The sequence below is a fragment of the Parasteatoda tepidariorum genome, chromosome 7 (genome assembly GCF_043381705.1).
Source record: "Parasteatoda tepidariorum isolate YZ-2023 chromosome 7, CAS_Ptep_4.0, whole genome shotgun sequence".
Taxonomy (NCBI): domain Eukaryota; kingdom Metazoa; phylum Arthropoda; class Arachnida; order Araneae; family Theridiidae; genus Parasteatoda; species Parasteatoda tepidariorum.
The window spans coordinates 88,459,025-88,468,137 of record NC_092210.1 but is presented as its reverse complement, the minus strand read 5'-3'; positions in this window follow the sequence as shown (position 1 = coordinate 88,468,137).

The following is a 9,113-nucleotide window of genomic DNA, read 5'->3' as shown; positions in this document are numbered from 1 at the left end:
TCAGTGGCAGACTACTATTTCATATTGTTTTACAACACATGGCTTTAGCCCTCTGGTGGGAAAGACTTTAAAACAAAACTTACAACAGTTACTTTTCTCAACAACTGAAATTTAGAATAGTGTGATTAAGAAAAATATGTGAACTGTTTGCAATTTCAAATTAATATTGAAATGTACAGGTTTAGAATTTTCTTCAGTGAAAAGTTTTCGGAACTTCAGTATTCAAAAAAGTATACAAAAACTAGACGTTAAGAACGTATCCAATGAGCGAGCAAAGCGAGCATTGGATTGCGAAGCAATCCGAAATGAACTATGAAAGCAGTTCCGGGGGTTAGTGAGCGCCAGCGAGCAGGGGGCGGAGCCTCCTAGTCAGGAAAATAATTCATTTGAATGAGCTGCTACCTTATTTCAATTCAAGCATTAAATTTAAATTTTAATATAAAGAAAAAAGTTAGGTAATAAGGCAATCGCTAATGGGGTAATTTTATCGAACTTTCAATATATTTAAGATAAGGGACTGGTGACAATAAGTGAAATTTTTTTTTTGTTATTTCGAATAGGGGGAATTAACATTTTCCTGGGGGGGGGGCTCTCATCGCGAATTTTTTATCCAGGAATCTTCTTCTTCTCTTCCTCTCATTGGCACGACAGCCCAGAATGGGCCTTGGCCTTCTCAACAAGCTTATGCCAAGACATTCTTCCCTTAGCCAAGGTTCCCCAGTTTATTATCCTTAAAACTTGTATGTACTTTTCAAGGCGTTTTCCGTGTTTGATCTTCTAAACCAGGTACCGCTTTTACTTATTTCACCTAAATGCTTCGCAGTATTTTCTCTCAAATCTAGCTATCATATTTTCATCCCCACAGGTCATTGTCCAGGTCTCACATGCAAATGTAAGCACTGATTGTATAAGACATTTATAGAATAACCCTTTTGTTTTTCTTTTTATTAGGCTTGACTAATAAAAAGAATAATTTCTTTTTATTAGTCAAGTAATAAAAGTATAATAAGAGAATATATAAAAATAATATTTTCTTAGACCATAAAAACACTTATTGGCCATCGTGATTCTCGTGTGTATTTCTAGTGTAGTGTCGCTTCTGTTGTTTATCTTAGACCCCAAATAGGTGAAGCTATCATTTTATCCAGGATTAACAGATTTTAATTATACCAACTCAACATCAATCTCAGATTTTTTTACTGATTTTTTAGAAAATTTCACGTTGAGAGCTTATGCTTAAGGCTATTTTTAAATCAAAAACTAATCTCAAAATTTAAACTTGATGTTGTCAAGGTATAAAATTCTTTTAAAGCAATGGATCTTACAAAAATTAGATCTTCACCACCTGTCAGCGTTGAAGAAGTAGTATTTAAATAGTGTTTACATTACATCTATTTTATTTAATGGCCCCGAGTTTCAACCCAAGAAAACATTAAAACTAAAGTAAAAATCTCCTAGTTACTTATGTATGAATTAGATATGAATCGTCGATAAGTTTTGGACTAATTATGTTTTGAATGTTCTTCCACTTGTAACGATTTTAAAGATTCGTGTTATTTTTCATAATAGTTTGCCTTTGTCCTTTTACTTTGTGATGCTATTTTTCATATCTTTGTTTTCTCAAAAAAATAGTATGTTAGGGTTTCCAAAAGATCTATATACGAACGAGATTATTAAGAAAAATAATTAAATCAGATTAAATTAAGGGAAAAATTAATCGAATCTGACTTAATTCACTTTTTTTTTTTATCTTTAATATTTTTTCCCGATCTGGTAGCAAAATATTTACTATCTTTTTTACTTGAGCTCATTTACAGTAATTAACAAAATGTGCACTTTTTTTAAACAAATCACTCAAAAATTATATATTACAGTGAATTCGCGATAACTCGAATCTGATAGGACTGACGAAAAACTTCGACATATCGGAAGTTCGACTTATCGTTAGTTTCGGTTTTGGACTTTCAAAATATTGTCGCATTATTTAATTAATGCTTATTAATTACAAATCTTCTAAATGCTTACAATATTTAAGATCATTTTTTTGACAAGCCATTTACGATAAGACTGTTAGAAGCACTTTATGATAGCCTGGTCCATCGGCTGCAACTTTGCTGTTGTATTTGGTAGGAGAAACTGCAAGTTTACTGCTTTCAAATTAGGTAGATCACTATGCGCTGTGCATTTATCCATAAAGAGTATCACTTTTCTTTTTTTAGCGAAGAATTTCCGATCCAATTTTCTTACATAGTCTTCAAATAAAACTGATGTCATCCAGAACTTTTTGTTAGACTTGTAATCCTAAGGAAGGTAACCCAAAGGATATGTTTTTACATTCTTGAAACATCGGGGATTTCGGTATTTTCCGATAACAAGTAAGGGCAATTTCTCTGTCCCAGACGCATTTCCTTCAACTAGGACAGTCAAACGTTCCTTGCTCATTTTACATCCTGAGCAGTTTTCATCCTTAAACATCATAGTCTTATTTGGAAGACATTTAAAAAATAAACCCATTTCATCAATATTGAAAACATCATTTTAACTGTATCCTTGAAGTAAATTTGGTAACGTTTCATTTAATCACTTTTCACATACTTCAAGAGGGACAGCTTTAGCTTATCCATGAAGAATGCGAAAGACATTGTGTATGTTTTGCAAAGGAAGGGGCATGATATCAGCTCCTGGTTTTTTTTTCTTGCTTTAAAAGATCCCAAAAAAATCGAGTTAAAGGGAGTAACATTCGAGTAATCGAGAATAGTTAACATGAAATTGAAGATAAAAGGGTCGGGACCTCATAAAAAAATCGAGTTATAGTAATATTCGAGTTATCGTACTTCGAGTTATAGCGAATTGACTATATAGAATTTAATTTAACCCGGCACCGCTTCAATAGGGGGCATCCGGGAAATATTGAAATCTCGAAATGCACACCTGTGTCTTAGTAGTACAAGAAAACGAAAAGATTGTGATGAACAAAGGAAGCCTTTCAAATGAAACAACACCGAAAGTGATCCTGGGTTGCACGGGTTGTATATGTACAGATGTAAAAATGTGCTGTTTACAGAGTTCCAAGTTGTAACTGAAGAATGTTCCATAATATAAATTTTCAGATGTCACATGCCCTATAGGCTAGGACAATAAAATTTGGATCACAATATATGAGCTTGAATTGTAAATGATGGTGTCCAGATGTAAAGAGGAAAAGTTAACATCATTAACTAAGCTGTAAACAGTGAGTAAAGTTCTCAAAGCAGCAAGAAAACAAAAGTTTAGGTGACTGTCTTTTACATAGCAATAAAACTATAATTGAGGAAGTTCTCAATGCAAATTTACAGATGTAAAGATGTGCTGTTTACAGAGCTCCAAGTTGTAACTGAAGAATGTTCCATAATATAAATTTTTAGATGTCACATGCCCTATAGGCTAGGACAATAAAATTTGGATCACAATATATGAGCTTGAATTGTAAATGATGGTGTCCAGATGTAAAGAGGAAAAGTTAACATCATTAACTAAGCTGTAAACAGTTAGTAAAGTTCTCAAAGCAGCAAGAAAACAAAAGTTTAGGTGACTGCCTTTTACATAGCAATAAAACTATAATTGAGGAAGTTCTCAATGCAAATTTACTGATGTAAAGATGTGCTGTTTACAGAGCTCCAAGTTGTAACTGAAGAATGTTCCATAATATAAATTTACAGATGTAAAAGTATGTTGGGAAAGTCAGTATACAGGAATCAAAATTTCTAAATAAATAAGACGTCCTTGGAAAAAAGAACTGTCACTGATAAGTAGTTCACAGAAGTAAAGATGAATCAAATTATAATGAAGAAATTTGTAACTGTTAAAGGCATAATGCATGTGAATTGACCCCTAATGAATAATGTCTTTGCAAATAGTTTTCACTGAGTTTCGAAATATAAGAAGGGTGTATTAATGTTAATGTTCAGATGTGATGATAAATCTTATGATATATCCACTTTAGTATCTATATCAGTTGGAAGGCAAGTTTCATTTCAATAAAAGTGAAATCAGGCAGACCGTACCTTAAAATGAGAGATGCACGAATACTTGTCTTCAGGTTATTGAAGTGTCCATATCATTTCTCGAAAACAAACCTCGCCTTCAAAACACGAGATTTTGAACCGAGTGTAACAGAGTCTTGGTTAGTTTTGAAAATCCTTTGCATCAGTTTCTAGAAAGAGATATACGTTACTATACCCAAAAGGTAATTTATATTGAAATAATGTATAGATACAAATGAAACAGAAAAATTAATGTATTCTATTAAGTAAGTTTGTTCTACCAGTGAATAATTTTTCTTTTCCCTTGAACATATACAGGGATATTCATAATTCCCTCCGCAGTTTCGAAGCTTTATAGTAAAAAAACGAGGAAGAAAATATGGCAAAATAAAAGAGCATATGAAATTATTCCGAAAGTATTCAAGTTTCAATTTAAGCAGTTGTCGGTAGATGGCAGTAACATGTACCACTGAGGCCAGTTGTAGTAAAGAAAAATAGCGTTTACAGGCGGAGGGAATTATGAATAACCCTGTGTATCTTCAATAATTTTTTGTATGCCCTTTGAAATTTTCTTTGTTCTCTAATGCTGTATTAGGTTGTGATAGTTTAGCACTTTCGGAGAAATATGTATTTCTTGCGTGGTAAGTTAAAATCAGAACTGAAACTTAGACGCTAGAGCATGCGCGCCTCCATTGGATAACCTCACCCAAATACTTAGTCTCCTTTTTAAGAACGAGATCTGGATGCAAGTTTTTCTGTTTGTCTGCTTGCTATTCATATACCATTGTTAATTTTGTTTTGCCAATAAATTATGTTATTAATTAGTGCTGGAATCATACTGGACCTCTGAAACAGTGACAATCAATGGCATTCCTGCCGGAATGATAGATTAGGAATTAATGTAAAAACGAAAGCACTAAGTACGACGCCAGCGAAACAACTACAATTACACATAACCTAAAATGAAAGCTTCTAAACAGGCACGTACAGCATTTCAAACTTCTTTTACGAGAACTGCTAATAAGTTGAAAGCTTTTATAACAGACACCAATTCAATATTTTTTGAAATAGAAGTTTATTTGGAACGGATTACAGAGAAATATCGTCTATTACGACAATCACATGACAAACATTTGAAACTCATGCAGAGTCTGAAATGCAGCCCTGAGGATTATACTACGGAATTCGAATTTTCTGAGGATTATTACGAAAAATTTTCAGCTCTAAAGGTTAAAACAAATAAGGTAGTAGTGGCCAAGAGCAAAGTAGTCAGCAATACCATTAATATTTCCGAAGTAAGTGACACTACAAACAGCTATAAGTTACCAAAATTGGAATAAATTAAGTTTGATGGTGATACAAGGAATTGGAAATCTTTCTGGAATCAGTTTGAAAAATTCACGAAGACGTGGGAATGGAGGATAGAGACAAGTTCTCCTAGTTACTGCAAGTCACTACCCCGTCTTCAAAACCAAGAAGAATATTAGAAACGTCCCCCCCCCCCCTTACAGCCGAACATTATAAGCAAGCCGTGGAATATTCAAAGGAGTGGTTTGGTGACGAAAGTATATTAATCCTGACTTATATCAAAGAGTTACTGAAGTTGGTCACTGCTGACAAAACAAAAACGAACTTATCTATCAGTCTTATACAATGAACTACAAGGAAAATTAAGAGCCCCCTTACGAAAACTTATGGTATTTTGAGGTATTGAGGTTATTTTGAGTTATATATGAGGAATATTTGAGGTTGGCAAGAAAACAATCATAAAAGTTATACCTCATGAAGGTTGTAAATGAAGTGTGCGATGTTGTTTTACATACACTTCAGCTCATTTTGAGGTTATTTAAAATTCATTTCAAATAAACCAGGCTGATAAAGTGATTTTCAAGGCATACCGCTGTTGTTCCGGAATTTTTAATGACGATAAATTCATTATGAGTATTAACCCTGTTTGTAGCTGTCAGGAAACGATTGAAACTAGCATTGCTATTCGACACATAATTCTAATAGACTTCCATGCTCCAGCTTGTTTGAAATTTTAATTGCCACGTTCACAACAGTTCGAATTCCTTTTAAACCGACATCGCAAACGAGTTAATAAAAACGTAGAAATGGTAATGAAATAAAATTTTTATCAACTACATTTCTCAATTCTATATTTTGATAGAAGTTAAAGAAGGTTCCTTATATTTTTCGTTGTTGGTGCGACAAGAATTGAATTATTTTCTCCTTTTTAGTTTACTTGAAAAAGTAGTGCTTTAAGAAGGTGATGTTCCTTCATTGGGTGACTATTTTTTTATTTTATTACGTGACTCAGCTCATCTATTCCCGTATTTTCTTTTTAACCCTTGATTTTTTTTCCTCGATAAAAAATTATTATTTTATTCGTAAAATATATATTTATTGTAATTTTATGTAATTTTGTTTTGTTAATATGCTAATCGTTACGAAATGAACGGAAACCTAGATTTAAATAATAACCAACAATATGCTAAAAAAATATACGTATATGTAAACTTAAAAATACAGAATGTGCGACAGAATAAGCAGAAAAAAAGGAGAAATAATTTGATTTGTTAACAATATATAACGATAACCTCATATCTCATAACAATTCAAATTGGAAACATTTTTGTCTCTCTTGATTCTTTTATATATTTAAAAATTTCGATGCGAATGTTAAGATTTGTATCTGGCAACAAGTTTTTTCCCTTTCGAGTGTATAAAATGATGATTTCGAGATTGACAATTTTTCTACAACAATGGATAAATAGTATATATTTAAGACAGTTTTCCGAAGGCTCCGTCGTATTATGAAATGATGCTTTTTTTGCGAATAGCATGCTACTTTTGTAACTGCTGGGAGTTCGCAACTGTTACTCATGATTGGTAGGTCAAGTTTAGCCAATCGAAAGTCAGCGCTGTCTACGCTTATTTTAAAAATGGCGCAAAACGTCAGTATGGAGAAGAGCAACAGTTTTGCGAAAATGAAAAGTGTTTGTGGTCTAATTTTTTAATATTTAAAAACTTAAACAATCCTGCATTACTTGAGCTCGTAAAAACTTGCAAAAACTGAGAATAAGGCAGTGATTTTGATAATTTTTATCTAGGTGAAAACATGTCGCCAAACTGGCAATTTTTAAAAAAGTTTAATAACTTTTAAAATATTTAGGTCCAGAACATTAGTCATTTTAGTCCAAAACAATAACATCAGTGCTAGCGAATTTTTAATATAGAGAAATTACTATATTTTTTTAAAAATTTTGCTTGTTATTTTGTTAGTATCGAAAAGTAACCGCAATTTTAATTTTCGATAAATATTGAATCAAAATTATCAAATCGTCTATCAAAATTTCACATTGCTATAAGTTGTGTTGGTAACAGTGATTGAAATTTGCATTGCCATCTAGCACAGAGCTCCAACTAAAATTCGATTACTTTAACCTCAATTTCGATTGTAAGTTTCCGTTTTTACAAACATAAAAGCGAGTTTTTAAAAATTTAGTAATAAAATGAGATAAAACTTGCATCTCTCAAATTGGAAGAAATGCACGTTTTATAATAGTCTGAATAAAAGTATTCTTTCACAATACATATAAGTACATAACTGTATGTGTATTAGCATTAATTTTTCAAATTTAAAACTTTATATGACAGATTTTTGACGGTAGGGATGCTTTTTTAAAAATTTGCTCTAGTTGCATGAAGAAAAATAAACTCTTTTTGACAATGTGTTACAAAATTTAAATTTAAAATATTAAAGAGCCTTTAAAATAGTTTTATGTGTGGCATATTTTTTTTAATATTAGCATTATGCAGCATATAATGTGATGAAAAGTTTTTTCAAATGATTTTGTGAAGCAAATTTCTTATGTAACTTCATTATATAATCATTAAATTGTTACTTCTGAAAAAGTTTTTACAGCAGCTGCATTGAAAGATTCATTACGACCTTTGCGATGGTCTTGGAGCAAGGATATTTCTTTAAAGTTGTATTTTTTTATTCATTTATTGTTTTTTTTAAAAAAAAGATATGCATTGAAAACATAATGAACAGATCCGTTCAATCTATTACCGTTTTGAGATATTTATCAGTGACAAATTTCAATTGGTGCAAATAATCTATGATACTACTACTTCTACTAAAGAAAAGAAAAAGTTGAAACATTTAACGATAACGAATTTTGAGTGTAATCCAGGGGAAATGAGAAATTCAATTTTTGTTTCCTGTTTATTATTTACCCCATAAATTCTGTAAATAAATTATTTTTCGATGAATTTTATTGGTGTTTATTTACCTTAAAGTAATGTTTTGATTATTCATTTCCATCCTGTTTCTAAAGCGTTTTACTGGACATTAAACTTACAAGTGACGGAAATGTGTTTTTTTTTTCAATCAACTATTATTAATTTTCGAAGAAGGATAAGTTATAAAACATCTTGTTTTTAGAAAAAATTTTATTTTAGGAAAAGGATTGCATTCCGGAAGTGAATCGGAGTTTTAATCAGCGGGAAATAAAATATTAAACAGAACCGTCTTTTGTTTAGAATTAGTTTGTTATTCAGTCATAATTATTATAAGAATTTGCGAGAGCTATTTATATTTTTCCATATTTTTTTTTTAAAATACATATTTTGAACAAAGTATTTATAATTTCATATCGGATGTGAAACAACTGCTCGTAGGTAGGCTTTTTTTTCTGAACACAACTTGAAATGCTAGTTTAAGAAAATGGACGCAGGAAAAAATACGCCATTTTCAATGTTCTCCCCAAATTTAACCAATAAACGAATAATTTCGTGCTTACTTTTCCATATTTATTTAAAAACTAAGTATAAACATAACGGGACAATGTTTCGGATTTTGGGGTAGGGTTAATTGGGTCCGTATATCACAAATTAATTTAATAAAGTGTACTAAGTCATTCAAATTGACTATAATTTATCTGGATTCATTACAGGGATCTGTTTAGAAGAAATTTGGGTCCGTTAACGGACCCTTCACAAAATACCTTTTCATAAAAACGGAACCTTCACGAAATGATTTTTCTTTTAATCGGACACTTCACAAATTTGTTTATCTTCATT